General features: G+C 37.8%; 1 protein-coding gene across 1 annotated transcript in view; it reads right to left on the bottom strand.

Moving 5' to 3' along the window:
* The window catches only part of LOC127647151 (protein TANC2-like), a 208890-nt gene that overhangs the window by 108173 nt on the left and 82274 nt on the right, over nucleotides 1–18443 (bottom strand).

The raw sequence follows: 18443 nt of genomic DNA, 5'->3' as shown, positions 1-18443 counted from the left end.
TTCAACCTACGGTCATCGATTTCACAGTGCAATCAGTCAGCACAAATGGTTAATGGTAGGGAACGAGTTACACACTGAAGTTTAATACTTAGGGTTATGTTTTTTTTTTTTTATAATAACAGTGATTCTTGCCTATCGACCTTGAAGAACTACTAAATGCAATCTTGCCAAGTATTTCTTTTACAAGTCCTGAAAATGAGTTTTCCAAATATCTTACAGTACTGGAGAGGTACTGAGGGCTTATAAAACTAGCTGGCCAGAGCCACCGTTCTGCAGTTGATGGATTCAACAGAAGTGCAAATGACTAAAAGCCAAGAGCCGCAGAGCTTTATGTTTTACAGTCGCTCCCTTTGACTAATGCCTCCCACGGTGCAGTGTACAGGAATCACACACATTGTTTGCTGCTGCTCCACAAAGCCAATGATCGGAGAGTGTGCTGGAGAAGGGGGTGGTAATAGATTCTGTCTCGTGACTGTGAGATTTGAGTCGTGTGCAATGAAACAAAACACAGTTCCATCAGCAGTCTCACACACACGGAAAAGAACAAAGAATGGCAGAAGGGTAAGGATATGAACACATACTGCAAATGCCCAGAACTTAACTACAGTACATAAACACAAAAGACACACACACACACACACACACACACACACACACACACACACACACACACACTGTTTCCATGTTTTATGGGGACTTTCCATAGACATAATGGTTTTTATACTGTACAAACTTTATATTCTATCCCCTAAACCTAACCCTACCCCTAAACCTAACCCTCACAGAAAACTTTCTGCACTTTTACATTTTCAAAAAACATAATTTAGTATGATTTATAAGATGTTTTCCTCATGGGGACCGACAAAATGTCCCCACAAGGTCAAAAATTTTGGGTTTTACTATCCTTATGGGGACATTTGGTCCCCACAAAGTGATAAATACACGCTCACACACACACAGGGGGTCAGCGGGGAATTGTGTTATCTTCAATATGATATGCTCACCATGTGTCTTCTGCTTTGATTTAGCACCTGATTAACAATAGGAAATACGCAAATAAGGTAATAGTGCATACAGACAAATATTTTGTGCTGAATGCAATTTGCATTGCATAATTCCCATCTTGTAAGCCGGTTCTGGGTTGTGCAGTATGAAGCAGACTAACACAATCATGCATACTTCACACAGACTGTCCAGCATCACTCCACCACTACGATCCAGACACCTGAATCGGTTCTCCAAAATGCCGAAGATAAGCTTGACAATCTACAGTTGTGGACAAAAAATGTGGCACCCTTGGTAAATATGAGCAAAGTTGGCTGTGAAAAAATAATCCTTTTGATCTTTCATTCAAAATATTCACAAAAATCTATGATAAATAGATGTGAAATATTATTGGCACCCTTTTATTCAATACTTTGTGCAACATCCATTTGCCAAGATAACAGCTCTGAGTCTTCTCTTATAATGCCTAATGAGGTTTGAGAACACGTGGCAATGGATCGGAGACCATTCCTCCATACAGAATCTCAACAGAGGTCTACGCTGGTGGACTCTCCTCTTCAGTTCACCCCAAATGTTTTCTATGGGATTCAGGTCAGGAGACTGGGATGGCCATGGCAGAATCTTGATTTTGTGATCAGTGAACCATATTTTTGTGTTGGTTTTGATGTTTGTTTTGGATCTTTGTCCTTCTGGAAGATCCATCCACAGCCCATTTTATGCTTTCTTGCAGAGGCAGACAGATATAAAAATTTTATCTGTTGAAATTTTATAGAGTCCATGATGTAATTTATCTGAACAAGATGTCCAGAACCTCTGGCATAAAAACAGCCCCACAACTTTAAAAATGCACCACCATATTTAACCATGGGCATGGGGTACTTTTCCTTATGGCTACCTCTCTGAGTGTGCCAAACCCATCTCTATTTTTATTTTATCTGCCTACAGAACTCAGCCCCATTTGCAGTTCCAGTAGTATCTGGCAAACTGAAGATGACTGCGTTTGTTGTTGGATGAAAGCAGAGACTTTTTTCTTAAAACACTCCCTAACTTCTTATGGTGATGTAGGTGACATCTGACTGTAGTTTTAGAGACTTTCTGACCCCAAGATCCAACTAATTTCTGCAATTGTCCAGCTGTGATCCTTGGTGAATTGTTGGCCACTTGAACCATCCTCCTCAGCGTATATGGAGACAACAAAGACACAAGACCTCTTCTAGGCCAATTTGCAACATCTCCAGTTGATTGGAACTTCGTAATTATTGCCCTGATGGTGGAAATTGACATTTTCAATGCTTTAGATATTTTCTTATAGCCAAGTCCAATTTGGGAAGCTCAACAACATTTTGCCACACATCATAACTATATTTTTTGGTCTTACTCATTGTGATGGATGACTAATGGAATTTGCCCTGTGTGTTACCTCATATTTATACCCCTGTGAAAAATGTCATGTTCCTAGTCACCCAGGTGTACTAAAAAAATATGAATGGTCAGATATATTTTACTCATAACAATTTCTAGGGTGGCAGTTTTGGAGAAAAATATTTATTTAATTATGAGACCCCCCTTTCAATTAGTTTACTTCAAATAAAGGTTAGATTTTTGTGAATATCTGATTTGGTGAAAATCAAAAGGATAAACAATAAAGACATACTTTTCACAGCCTTCTTTGCTCATATTTACCAAGGGTGGCAATATTTTTGGCCACAACTGTATGCCTGGATATATGCCTGGTTAGAAGTCTCCTTTCCATCATTTCATTATCATTTGGCTCCTTTCCATCATTAGCTTTTCGAAGGTAGTAATAGCATTAAATGCCCCAGCCAAACAGTCCTGACTTTTATGAATGGGGCACAATCTTCATTTGCATAGATAGGATGCATATTTCACTTAATTTCAATATTTCAGCATATTTTGTGCCTGCTTAAACTGGATTGCGGATGGTTCGTAAATAAAACGTACTAAAAAATCATATGTACAAAGGTTGCAAAACTCTTAAGTCTGCCCATTTTGTGAATGAAAATAGTGAATATGCAAGATCTACAGAGGGAGACAATCACGATTTGTTTTTCCCTGAGAGAAAACCTCACAGAGAGAAAGGACGGAAACAAAGCCAGAGGAATAATGGCAAATGAAACCCCTTACACGCTCACACACGTGCACACACAAAGACAGCTACACAAACACACTTTTGTCCATGTCACTTCCTTTCCAAACACAACACAGAAGCTCCAAAGTGCTTGCAAAAACTTGGGCTCAAAAAGGAGAACAAGATCCTCAAACAACCATAGGAGCCTCAAACAAACATAAGAGCATCCTTTGTGCAGTTTATAAACACATACGCACTCAATCTACTGTTCCTGATAAGCTAGCAAACATAACTCCCAAGACACATGTAAACATGGGCATTTTGTTTTTCAACACAGCTGTAAGCTTTCCCAGATTTAATGAGCAATTTTGTCTTGTTTTCCGATAATATTTTAAACATCCATTTTGGATGACTTCAATATTCAAATGACAAAGTCACCTTGTAAACAAAACTGTGTAAAAATTCTGAAATTGCCGTTAATATGGCTGGGTATTGATACAGATTCCAGATTCCATTCGATTCCGTTTCACAAGCTCTCGATTAAATTCCAATTTCGATTAAATTCAATTTCAGTTACAATGTCCATTTTGCTTACATATACAATAAATTATCTCCCAGCTAATGCTGTTAATTTTATAAGGGACCTTTTTAATAGTAGGTACATAAGGAAAATATTAATTTGACTAATTATATATTTTTAAAATGAACAAATAAATGCATTCAAATCAATAAATAAGATGTTTTCTTTCATATACGGTATTATTTTTGTTTAAATTGTTAATTTATTATTAAATTGCATAATTTGTGCTATTTACAAGTATTTACACTGATTTGTTGAACAGGTGCTCGTCTTTGGACACACATTATACGGAACAACTTTTACTCTCAACATGCAGTGAAAGGATCTCGCTGCTGAATTCTCCATGATTAAACTACTACAATCACTGCTGACAGAAATATGAACATTTAACAGCCAGTTGCCAAATATATTCACTTTAGTCGCATAGCGTGTAATTTGGTTGCAAATGCGAGTGATTTCCTGTCATTGTAGTTGAGGGTTGCACATTGAGTGAAAGATCGATCTTGGGATTTAAGAATCAATCTCGAGAATGTTCAAATGAAGACTGCGATTAATTGGAAAAACAATATTGTTACAAGGTTCATTGTTGGGTGTAAAGGAGGAAGCTGGGACCGGGTTGAACAACACATGTAGACAATTATTGCTGCACTCTTCCGTGACACACAATAAGTCACTGCTTCACACTGACATGCAGATACACACACACACACCTGCATATCTCTCTCTCTCTCTCTCTCTCTGATAGGGGCAACTCAGCGCCAGACGTGTATCCTCATGGCCCAGCCACACCATCCTCCTCGTCACAAATAGTTTTACCCACCCCAGGCTTTAGTATCTTGAGTAGGCATAGTTGTGCTCGTAAGGTCTAATTTTAAGGACTTTCAAAATATTTTATCAAGAGAGAAATTGAAATAGTACAATTTATAATGCAATTAATGAAAAGCTAGGGAAAATAAATATGTTTTTAAGGACCCCTGGAAAGACACTAGACAGAGATGATTCCATGACCAATGAAAGCTCATTCCAAAGTCTAGGGCCTGCCACCACAAAAGCTCTATCACCTTGAGTTTTAAGGTGAGATCGAGGGACCGACAGACACAGCTGATCACCAGAGCAGAGAGACCTTGAAGGTTTATGCAAACTTATTAAATCAGAGATGTACTCTCATGGATGTACACTCATTGAGAGCCTTAAATACATATAGCAGCACTTAGTACTGGATTCTGTATTGGACCGGTAAACAATGTAGGGAAATCAATACTGGGGTAACATGGTCTCTTTTCCTTGTTCCAGTTAAAAGCCTAGCAGGCGAGACAGGCCTGACTCACACCCAGATACAAAGCATTACAACAGTCCAAACGAGACACAAAGGCATGCACAAACTTCTCCAAATCAGCAAAAGAGGATGGACTTCATAGATCTAAGATGGAAAAGGCTATTTTTAACAACATCATTTATTTACTGATCAAACTTGTGCTCAGTGTGAAAATATAACACCCAGATTTTTCACATAGGAATGGAAGCAATGACAAGTTGACATCTACATATACCCCACATCCCCATAGATCAAAAAGAATAAACTCTGACTAATCCACATTTAATTGGAGAAAGTTGTTTGCCAACCAACACTCATTGGCCATGCATTTACACAGAGACTTAAGAGGGGTGCTTCCCATGTTTAATAGGAAATGTCAAGTTGAGAGTCATCAGCATACAGATGGTAGTGTATGCCATGCTTATCAAAGATCTTTCCTAATGGAAGCATGTAGAGGGAGAATAAAACAGATCCCAAAATGGAGCCCTGAGGAACCCCACACGTTAAAGAAACAACTGATGAAGAACAGTTTTCTAAACAGACTGAAATTGTTCTATCCTTGAGATATGAAGAGACCCAATCCAAGGCTAACCCCTGAATACCAAGTACAAGCACAAACACCCAGGCAAAACTGTGAAACTGTGCAAAAAATAAAGCCAATAATAAAGATAGAAAGTAGAACTAAAACAGATAAGAAGAATAAGTCACTACGGCCATGACTGCAAGCTTGTAAACAACCTGACACCATCATTACATCATGCTCAAGGATCTCACGCTTGCTATAAGGTGTCTCATAAAAGTTCTTAAATATCTTTCAAAGACTTGATACATCTTGGTGAAGATTGGAGGTGTTGGTCAGTGCCACCCTACCCTGCAGGATAAAACAACACTCAAACATGTTGTCTTTTGCTGTATCTTAAACCATATTCGGACAGGACTATTTTTCCCTGAGGAGGTCAGAGAAATTTGTGTTTCACAGGAGGTACTTTGTGGTTTTAATGCTGTCCGAATCTGACAAGTCTGTGTTTTTCTCACACAAACTCTGTTAAAAATTACAAAGCAAATTACCAAAGCAAATTTCTGCTATCTCAAGGGTACTCTGGGAAATCTAAAGCCATCCGAATGCAAATGTCTGTGATTGCGGATTACTGAATTTTCACAATGCTTCTCCTCATGTATTTTGACCTGATCGATCTACTATCTAGAATGCCTACTGCACGCCTTTCAGTATGGATGTAGGTTTTTTTTTCTCTCCATCAGACAGAAAAATAAGAAAATACAATGGTAAAGGAGAGCCAAATCACAGAAACTGCTCAGACTGGCCACTGCATTATCAGTGTCAGGTAAGATATTCGTCGTAATTTCTCCTCTCAATTACGTAATGTTATAATTCTATAATTCACAGATAAGTATCATTTATTTCAGTGGGTTTATTATAAGCAGCCACATCTATAAACTAATGTAGTGAAGTTTATTTTTTATAAGCTTTTTAAAATAAGTACTTTGTAATGTAAACTCAGAAATAGCAGCTGTATCTGTCTGGGTTTGAACAGATTTAATGGACAGCCTGAAATCAAAGACACCCCACCCACATCTTCAAACAGAACCCTGGCCCGTTTGTTCTTCCTGCTTTTCAAAGAATTTCCTGCTTCACTTCTTGCTTTGATTCGCACAGTCAAAATAATTGGCCAGGGTCTCCTCGCCTTTTGCCGTTGATGTGAGGGGATTTGAAGTTTGTGTACGAGTTTTGACAGTTCAGGTCATGTATATTAAATCACGCCAGTCTATCTGGGGGTATGTCTAATGAGAGTCAAGTGAATAAATTTATTAAATACTAGTGATAAACGCGTTAGTCAAAGTCTGTGAATAATATAAACAATGATACACTAATTTCTTCCTCCTATAAGGATCTTTTAATAATAAGATTCGGGCAAATAACTAGGGGTGTAATGTTTAACTCGTTCGCTTGATGAATCTCAGAATCGTTTTAAAATTCTAAAATGAAATCGCGATTCGACAAAACTGTGTCAAGTATCAAATAATATACAATAATATTTCATTAGTTCCATGTGCGATTTAACAAGCACTGTGTCGTTCTTTAGTGCGCCCTCAGAACTCTGCCCTCACAGATTCGCACTGTACTCTTCTGTCGCCCTTCATGGGATCACACCTACTCTCAGTTTTGTCCATAACTACATTTACAATTGTGCATTTGGCAGACGGTTTTATCCAAAGCAACTTACAGTGCACTTATTACAGGGACAATCCCCCCCAAAGCAATCTGGAGTTAAGTGCCTTGCTCAAGGACACAATGGTGGTGGCCGTGGGAATCGTACCAGCGACCTTCTGATTAAAAGTTATGTGCTTTAGCCCACTACACCACCACCACTCCCAACTCTCAATAAAAAAATTTCGGAACAGCTTTCGCGCACCTTGTCTCTGATCTCTACTCAGGACGCCCACTGACTATCACATGGTCGCGCTCTGGTCTCGAGTGAAATCACTTAAAGCACTGTACAGCTGACAACTCATTGCGTGGCCACTACTGAAATAAAATGCTTTGCAGGGAAACTTGGCCATTATTTTCTATAAGATAAATATTGCCATTTTACTGGTATCATTGTTAAGTTGGGGCCTTGGCATGCAGAAAATGCAAGTCAAGTTGAAATTTCTTTTCTTTTTAACTCTTTTGTATATGAGGCCTTGATGTAACTGAATGTTACTTTATCGCTGTAATATTTAGATTGTTTTACTGATTCAGGGTACCCATGGTCATGGAAAAGTCATTCAAATGAATACAATAAAAAAAAAGATCATGGAATTGTTATAGTGAACTATGGAATACTTTTGTAGTTTTGCTTGACTTTAAAATATTCTATAAGCACATTGCGCATCTGCTTTTGGTGCAATATCTGAAGAATCTTGTCTTTTTCTTGCCTAAGACACATTAGAAGGAGTATTTAAAGAATGCTATAAATGCATTTTTAAAAATAAAGAAAAAAATAATTTATGGAATTTAAATTTAATTGTGTATTGAAAAGAATCGTTCTAAATATGCAAAAATAATTTTGAATCTAAGCGAAAACCTATGAATCATGAATCTAATCAATCTGCTTTCAACCCAAAGATTCACACCTCTACACAAATAACAATTTTTTCAACAATTGATGTCCGCAGTGTAGCGTGGATCTAAACGTAACATTCTGCAAGCATCAAATGCAGGTAAAAAATTGGCTTTGGCAAATCAAATTGTTAACTGTTACTTTTCTAGTCATTTATAAATACTGCATTGTCAAAATTGCCATGTATGCAAATGTAAGAAATGCTTCCTTAAAACGTTTACCTTATGGAAAATTTGCCCAAAAGATTTTTAGCTCTGAACCCAAACCTTTGTTGTTGTAACTCCAGAACTAACAGCCACCAAAATTAGCAGCATTACGTTAACATTGCAAAGTTTTGCAAAACTGAAAACATGCTTTATTACATGTTTACCTGCAGTTTTAAAGTGAAATGTCCAGCAGGGGGTGCCAAAACAGAGCACAATGAGGTTGTAGTCAGACAAGGTTTTAAGGTGAATTTTAGATGGAGGTTTTAATAAGTAAATGTACCTCCCTAACCTAATAATTTACCATACACCTAACCAATAGTGTTAAAATAGATAAATGATGGTTTAATAAAACAGACATCCTTAACAAACACCTTAACTTAAGCGAGTGTTTTAAAATGCAAATTCAAAATAAATAAATTAAAACACATAAAACTGTAACTGAAGCATCAAAGTCATTTTGTCACTTCTATGTCACTTTCATGTGCATTTGGCTGGATTCAAATTGCGGCCGCCGAGTCCAAAGTCCAATGCTTTATCAGGTGAGCTACCAAGCAAGCTAATGACATAGGAATAATATGTATATGTAGGTGGGTCTATAAAACAAGTCTTAAAATGTTATTTTTTAAATAATGTGTTAAAGTAAAAGTGTTTTTATATCATAACAGGGGGTGAGTAATAGGCTGTAAAATATGTTTTTATAAAATCTAAATCAGCAATTGTACTTGTGATTTGTGTGACAATGATATAACCACTCAGTAGCGCCTCTAGTGTTCATTTCAAGAAACTGCAGAAAATTCAGAAAACGGCACGTACAAGTCAGTTTGGAAAACTGAATATAGAATAATGTTCATTCTATGAGACTAGGTTAAAAATGACTATATGAGGAATCACAAATCATAATTCCAGCATTTCTGTTCGAAGTGGCTTTTTAGCAAAAGATTTCTGACAGTAACACAATGACATACACTGTCTGCTGCAAATATATGAGGAAAACTGCTAAATCATTTTTTTCATTTCGACAAATTTTTAAGGAAATAGTTCACTGTAGTGGCTAGTTAAAATATTTATGGCCAGCATATTTTCTCTATATAGGTTTCTCTAGAACAACACAGAACTTTCTTGTTGTTTTCCAGGCATGAGAATGGCAGTGCCTATAAATCATGCTACTACTGGTGCTGACGGGAAGTTAATTTATGGCATTTCTGCTACACAGCTTCATGTGTTTGGTTTGGGAGATGATGAAAAGAAGATCACTGTGATAGGAAATTGTGTGGTAGTTTTTAAAGAGCAATGCATCAATTGATGAGACACCATGAGAGCCTTTATGCATGTTTGAGATCAATTGATTCTTTTATCTTTCATTAGGTACTATAAAACAAATGCACACCCAGCATGCTCTCAGCCCTTGTGGATTCTGATGTAGTCACATGGATTGTGGTTTAATGTCAAGAAAAGCACCACATAGAGATTAGTCAAAACCCTTACAAAAATCCATAGTTACTTACAGGGCCATAACCAGGGTTTGAAAATTAGTGAGGTGGGGTTCCAAGAATTGTACCACAATTCTGTTTTTACCAATGATGTTGTAAAAAATGTAAAGTAAATGTAGTAAATAAACCGAAATTGCGAAACTGTTACATTTGAGACACAAAACTTTCTTCCTCCAGGGGGCACTTGACGGCTCCAAAAAAATTAATCCTCCATTGATCCGCATTCAAATCTCAGGACGTTTTTTTATCTAATTGGAGACATTTTTACACTGGATAGTCATTTTAATGAAAAACAATAATTGCAATGATTCGTACCTGTGGATGGAATCCTGCCACAGCAAAATAATTTCTTAAACTACTCATCCATCCAGTAATAATTAATGACTGTGATGATCCATCCTGACCAGTGACCAGAGCGAAGAAAAGCAACATTGACAAGCGACAGCAATGTCAATGTGCTGCTATAGCAGTGGTGTGAAGCTCTGTCCAGTAATTTACAGCCGATTAATGATGATAATGATAAAAATCTTTTTTAATAATTAAAATAAAGAAAATTATTTAAGAATTAAAAAACTGAAAAGCTGGGTCCAAGCAAGTGCATAGATTGGCAGACAATTAATTCTTAGAGATGGAAGTCAATTGGCACTCCTTAATTTCAAGAATGGTTCACCGAAATTGGGCAGGGCGGTGGCATTTGAAAAGATGTCATATAAACAGCTTGGCAGTTAAGATGCATATGGTAAGAAATGGGACAAATACATGACCTTATGGAAGGCTCTCAGTGAAGGCCAAGTGGAGAGAGACTCTATTTTGTCTATTCAGGTTTATATATGTGTATACTCTGGCTAGGACCACAGGAACATTTGGGCCATGTGGAGAGAAACTCTTATTTTTCTTTTTCTATTCGTGTTATTGTATACTCCGGTTTGGACCACGGGGATGTTTTTTGGGGGTTGGGGACTGGAAGGAGGATAGGGAATTTTGGGGGGTTAAGGGGGTAATGGTTGTCTCTGTGCATGTGTGTTTTGCTTTGTTCTGTATTGTGTTTGAGAGTCAATTAATAACAATGTTAATCTGAAGAATTTAAAAACAGAGTTGCAGTAATCTGTACCTGTGGATGGAAACCCGCCAAAGCAGTATCTTTTCAATAATTTATTATACAGTGATAATAATTGACTGTTATTGGTCCATCCTGACATGCGTTGGGAAAAGTAACAGGTGCTACGTGACAGTGACGTGTAGTTACAGTACCACGTCTGGTACTGGACCGCTGCATAGTCATTTACAGTTGATTAATGATATTAAAACATTTTGTATAAATACTGAACTAAAGAATCAATATGCTGCATAATATCTGAAATTGAGTGAAATGAATATTAATTAAAAAAAATTTGTCGCATGTTGTTTAGTTAGAAACTATTGTATACTGGTGTAACTGGTCCTGCTCGACCCGCTCCGAACAGGATTCGAACCGGCGTATCTTGCATGGGAGGCGGGCACGCTAGCGAGGTGGCTAAAGGCTACAACCTCTAGTGTCAATTGCTAATGCACCTCTCGAGGCCAGGGGAGTGACATTTACGCACACTGCACATCAACCTACCAGCTGGCCACCATTACACTCACCCCCCTACACCTATCTCCCATCCAAGTCACGGCACTACTGCAACCGGTCCTGCTCGACCCGCTCCAAGCGGGATTCAAACCGGTGTAAGCTGGAATTGAGGCGTGCTAATGAGGAGGCTAAAGGCAACAGCCTCTAGCATCAGTCGCTAGTGCGCCTCTTGAGGCCAGGGGAGTGAGGTTTACACACACTGTACAGCTATTTACCAATTTACCAGCTGGCCACTGTTACATTGGCAAAAACTATAATGCTGAAAAGAGAAAAGGCAGTTAAGCTGGTATTCTAGCTAGACAAGATGGTTAGGCTGGTCTACTTTGATGGTTTTAGAAGGGGTTTGTGTGCTTGTCCATCTGGTCGACCAGCTAAATCAGCTAAACACAAGCTTTGGCACTCAAAGTGCCAAATAATTTTTTCGTGGCATTCAATATTATGCAAAAATGCTGCAGACTGAGTTTAACTTGTATTGAACCTGGAATATTCCTTTAAAATATTTTCATTAGCAGGGTATAGTTACCATTGTAAAATTTTGTAAGGAATTGACAAAGACTAAAACACAAAGATTTGGCCTTCTTTTGGTGTCTCATTCATGGAAGGATAAAAAACAATTATCTGATTATTGTTGGGCACCAACCTTGTGGAGCCAGAGGCTACAGTGCCAACAGGAAGTGACAGGAGGTAGGAGAAAAAAAGGCTCTAATGTAATTGGGCTGGACGGGCACATTCTGTTTCTGCTATCCCAGTCAGGATAGCGGCCCTTAAATACCATCCTGCTTGTGGCAGCACTCCAGTCCTTCCTCAGCTGCTGTGAAGGAACAGAACACACTTCCCTCTCTAGCTGTCAGGAAAATTTTTTTATTCTTGTGGCACATTTATAATACAAATGATGGGGAAATCAAAGTGTTGACTGATATCTGTTTTCAAAAGGTGATGCAATGCAAGGGCACCTGATTGCACTTTAAAAACTGTCAATGGTTATGATTAGGCTTAGATAATATTGGAAACATATTGTTTACTTGAGGGACTGTTCACCCAAAAATAAAATTAATCTTATAATTTACTCACCCTTATGCCATCCCAGATGTGTATGACTTTCTTTCATCTGCTGAACTCAAATGAAGATCTTTTGGTCCATACAATGCAAGTGAATGGGTGCCACAATTTTGAAGCTCCAAAAACAAATCACATAAATCAGCATACAAGTAATCCATAAGATTCCAGTGGTTAAATAAATATATTCAGAAGCAATATGATAGATGTGGGTAAAAAACAGATCACTTTCAAATTCTAGTTCTTGTGTTTTGGTGATTGACATTCTTCATGCATAGTGCTCCCTACTGGGCAGGGACAAGAATTTATATCAAAAAAGGGACTAAATATTGATCCGTTTCTCATCCACACCTATCATATCACATCTGAAAATATGGATTAAAACACTGGAGTCGTATCGATTACTTTTATGCTGACTTTGTGCTTTTTGGAGCGTGAAAATTTTGGCACCCATTCACTTGCATTGCATGGACCTACGGAACTGAAATATTCTTCAAATAATTACAATTTGTGTTCTGCAGAAGAAAGAAAGTCATATACATCTGGGATGGCACAGTCATACACATTTTGGGTGAACTATCCCTTTAAAAGGGAGTTTGCTTTAAAATGCTAAACTCTGCAAAAAAGAATTATAATTAAAAAAGCATTTTGTTCCATACAATGGTGACAGAGCATTCTACCTAAAATCTCCTTTTGTGTCCCATGGAAAAAAATAAGTCTTATGGCTTTTATTCATGAATACAAGTAAAAAAAAAAAAGCACTAATAATGGACAGACTGAAAAGAAAACCGAATGAAAGGAGAGTATGCCGCCTTTGCCAGGCACCATGGCGGAATCTTAAACTTCAGTGCAAATATGCAAGCGATGGCAATTCTGACGTGATAACGACAGTATTCAAAGCTAACACTCTAATTAATGCTTCACTTAGCAACAGCAGTAGGTTGCATAGCAACAGACGAACCAGAAGGCTCTGGTAGAGGAAAATGGTGGGGGTAAGTCTGCGAACGTGTGAGGGGTTTAGTCAGAATGAGATAGGCCATTAGCTCCACCACGTTGCATACTATTGCCTACACATGCATTCAAACAGTATGTGCCACTTTGAAGTGAGTAGCCATGACAGTGTCTCTTTTGTCCTACAGCCGCTTAAGAAGCACAATGCCTGGGTAGCTCAGTGGTAAAGACGCTGGCTACCACCCCTGTAGTACGCTAGTTTGCTAGATCGAATCCAAGGGTGTGCTGAGTGACTCCATCCAGGTCTCCCAAGCAACCAAATTGGCCCGGTGATTGCTATAATGTGGTTCAAGGAGGGTTTCAAGAAAAAAAGTCTCTGCTCACATCCAACATCAAACTCAAGCATCTTTGGTTTGCCAGACACTACTGGAACTTCAAATGTGACCGTGTTCTCTGGTCAGATGAAACCAAAAAAAAAAAAAGAGCTTTTTGCAGTAAACACCAGAGATGGGTTTGGCACACACACAGAGATTATGAAGTACCCAATGCCCACGGTATAATGTGGTGCTGGATCTTTAATGTTGTGGGGCTGTTTTTATGCCAGAGGATCTGGACATCTTGTTCAGATACATGGCATCACAGACTCAAGCTTACAATAGGCCCTGATTGGATCTTCCAGCAGGACAAAGATCAAAATCAACAAAAATATGGTCCACTGAGCACAAAATCAAGGTTCTGCCCAGTCTCCTGACCTGAATCCCATAGAAAACATGTGGGGTGAACTGAAGAGGAGAGTCCACCAGCGTAGACCTCTGTTGAGATTCTTTATGGATGAATGGTCTCAGATCCCTTGCCACTTGTTCTCAAACCTCATTAGGCATTATAGGAGAAGACTCAGAGCTGTTATCTTGGCAATTAGAGGTTTCAAAAATTATTGAATAAAAGGGGGCCAATAATTATGGCCAATGCTTTTTGGAGAAAAACATATTTATTTAATAAAGAGATATTTCACCTGTTGCTTTACTTCAATTAAAGTTTTTTTTATGAATTTTTGGAATGAAACATCAAAAGGATAAACAATAAAGGCATATTTTCACAGCCTTAATTACCAAGGGTGCCAATATTTTGGCCACAACTACACACACATAATATATTATTCATATATTAATAATCAATATATTGAAGTTACTATACCTCAACTGGTAGAGCATGGCTCCAAGATAACTGGTTCGATCCTCAGCGAACACACATTCTGATAAAATGCATACCTTGAAAGCACTTTAAGTCACTTTGGTTAAATGTAATTGTAAATTATTAATCATTTTATTCAATCAATATTTTTCAATTATTCAATATTTCCACATTGTAATAATGCAAATGGGATTTTACTGTTACAATACGGATAATTCAGGACAGAAAGTGCTTATTTGTCAAAATAATTATATATAAAATAATATATAATAAAAAAAAATCTCAATGGTCTAAATAAACATTTGCTTGAGAAGTATATGCTTACTTATTGATTTTGGGATGAAAACTGACCAGTTTGTCGTAGGTTTTATTGAGATTCACCCTTGTATGACAGCGAAGAGGTGAACTGTGGAATTACTTGAAGGAGAGCAAGAAAGGAGGCAGAACTCTCTTGAGGAAGAGCAGTGGTAATTTATTGAAACACACAGATAAGATGATCTGCATGGTAAGCAGTTTTAGAGGTTAAAACATCGTTCTGGCTTCCTTATGAGCACACACAATTCTTGTGTTTCCTTCGGATTTGATTTCAGAACATATGACAAAAATAACCTCCTCAGGTCCTGCACTCGATTTCTCATTAATAATCCATTGACAGACAGATATCAGAGTGACTGTGCAACGGACTAGCAGGATAAAGGGACAACAATGCACTACTGAGGCGAAAAAGCTTCACAGCTATTTTAAGAAATGTTTAAGTTTAAATTATCATGGGCACTGTTGCTACCATCTAATATTTGATCAGAATTTATGATGAAAGTAAACCGATAAGTTGCACTGAAGTTTGACATTACATTCGAAAAATGCATTAATACCATATTAAACCCTTTGAAGTGGTCAAATAGATAATTAACTTGCAAATCAATAACTTGTAGAATACAATGATTTCCAAAGAAAAATGTGTTGCATCAGAAACATAACAGAACTTTTGCTCCCACTGTTTATTCTGCTGTTGTTTGGTACAGTATATTGTATAAATTGTGGTGTATTGCACTACACTATATTGTGTGTTGTATGTTATATTGTATTGCATATTGCTCAGTGTTTAATGTTGGGAGCAACCCAAAAAACAAACTCCACGTAAAATCAATCTTACTTGTCCAAATTTAGCTTAGTGCACTTATAAAGGCAAAACCAATATTTTCCTGTTTGCATTTGTGGATGTGTGATTACAGTTTATACCATTTAAAGAAGTGCACCCGGTTTAGTTAAGGTGGCCATTTCTGGGCACTAGCCAGTTTATGACAAACTACCAAAACCGAGCCAAAAAGGCTCAATGAGGAGGATGTAGATTCACTTCCAATTCCAGTTAAATGCTCACTGTCAGAGTGAATGTGTTTCATAAACGTTGATAGCTTTGAAACATTTAAAAATGTATATGTAAATAAATTACTACACAAAACATTGAATATTGTCCATATTCTCTTGATCCTTCTCTGGCTTTGCTTTTAGGCTAACAGCAGTTGCCTTATTTGGCAAAAATAGTCCAACTGAAGAGCAACAGATTTTACAACTCCCTCTGCTGGTCAAAACATTTAAAGCATATTAAAAGAAGTGTGTTCTCCCCCCCCTTCCTCAAGTTATTTTTTTTTTTTTACATTGTTCTGTATGTTTATGCATCCAGACCAGCCAGAAATACAGTGGCATGGTCCAATCCAATGGTGTGAGTTTAGGGGCTGGACTATCTGTCTGACAGGAATATGAAAAAAAGGGGGGAGTGTTATGGAAAATTAATTTTTTTGTAATCCTGTTTGGTAATGCAAGTGGCTTGAAAATACACACTTCACCTTTAACCTCGTGAGATCCCACATCCATGCATGGACATTGCGTTTTGTTTGTCTGTCATTAAAGGGTTAAACTTTCAGCACACCGAGTCATGTGACAAAACAACAGAAAAGGAATTTTGTGGTAATCAACATTACGCCATCAATTGAGGTTTACTTGTATTGAACCCGGAATATTCCTTTAAGGGTAAGTTTGCTTCTTGTACTCTTTCCAGATGAAAACTAAACAAATTTTTCAGGAACGTCTTTAATCAGGTGTCCCACTTCTCCCAAAAATGGAAGAAGGGCATTACCTTCTCTTTAAAATGGAAAGGATCTCTCATTCACTGATATAAAACCAGATTTCCCCACTTAAATCTATACATTATCGATTAACAAAGCAAAAATAAAACTGACTAGAGATCAATTTACAAGGGCAAACTCCTCCAACACCATGTCCAAAGGAGCGATAGTGAATGTCCGTAGCTGGCAGGACATTAAACAGCATAGCAGACTTCCTTCACATCTCTTTGTGAGAGCCCAGAATGCAGCTGCTCTTTTAGGGGGGAATGACGGGTCTGACACACAACGGCCGGATTTCCTCCTTTGGTCAGAAGATTCTGTGTTCTCATTCATTCTCATTAAAGATTCAGATTACGCCACAAGAATAAAAGGTGGACCAGACACAGACCTGGACCAAATAAACAAAACAAACTTGGTTCCATTGACTCTTGTCAGAGTGGCTTTTAAGGCATGCAGCGAATTAGAGGAAAGATCCTGGTTCAATTATGCTCCAGAAAGAGATGCGCAAAACAACATATATTCAAGACTGACAAGATTTTATGCTGCTTGAATGACTAGTCAAATAATTGGTCTACAGGACTCCCTGTATAATTAGGTTTCGGGTTTATAAATACAGACAGGCATATATGATTGTTAGGCAGCTAGTCGAACACCCTATATCAAGTTCTATCAAAATGGGATGATCTTGACTGCAATTCAGTATCACTCTTCATTGTTTGCCCACTTCCAGTCCATTGTCCTTTTACTTGCACTCTTCAATCCCACAATGCTCTGGTAAAACGCTGAGGTCTCCATTCACTTAAAAGCATGCCTGAGGGAAGGAGTTCCTAGCAGAAACCCGCTCCTCAGATGGCCGTAGATGTTGGAAATATTTAGAGTGATCAGTCACCCAGCAATTAACAATACAGAGATACAGAGGGGAATCCAGCGAAATGGACACACATCAGAATCAATTCATCAAAATGGCCAGGATGACCTACATTCCATTTCTTAGCAGCCCTCTCCTACTTGTGCTACTTAGAACGGCCTTCATTAATGGCCAGCTTTTCTCTTTAATGCTAAACAATGGAGTTTGCCTTCGAGGAACACCAGTGGGGGTTCACAAGAAGGCAAGCAGAAGATGTGTGGAGATGCTGCATGAACTTGAACTGTTCTTTTAGGTCTGATAATCCAGCAGGGATGGGTCACGATTGTCAACCAAGATTGTTTTCTTATTTATATATGCAGTATATAAATCTATTAGAGATGTAAGAAAGTTTGCAAGGAAAAAAAAACAATATAAACAGAAATATGTTGATCGATGGTTAAAATATTAGAAAACTCTTAATTTTGCAGTTTAAATTAACATATCTACCTAATCTAAATACATTTTAAAACAGTTTACATATTTATATATGACACTGTTGCAATGAATTTAATGGACATGTCATGCCAATCACCCATATACAATTCATTACACTTATCCTTGTAGTGTGGAAATGCCGTTCAAATGATCTTGTTATGGTTTCCATCAATTTACCTCAGTGAGAGAGGGAGCCATTATGATTGAAACATTTCACAGAGACACATGCAATAACACAAATGCATGTCAGTGTGGCAGGGGTGGTGGCTTAATGAATATATGAGGTTCTTTATGCCCTGAACGTGTGTAATCCAGGGGTTAAACTAATTCCCCCTGTGGCCGTGCACTCCCTCGAGTCCTC

Source organism: Xyrauchen texanus, chromosome 8 (genome assembly GCF_025860055.1).
Source record: "Xyrauchen texanus isolate HMW12.3.18 chromosome 8, RBS_HiC_50CHRs, whole genome shotgun sequence".
Classification (NCBI taxonomy): domain Eukaryota; kingdom Metazoa; phylum Chordata; class Actinopteri; order Cypriniformes; family Catostomidae; genus Xyrauchen; species Xyrauchen texanus.
This window is presented reverse-complemented; position numbering and strand designations above follow the sequence as displayed.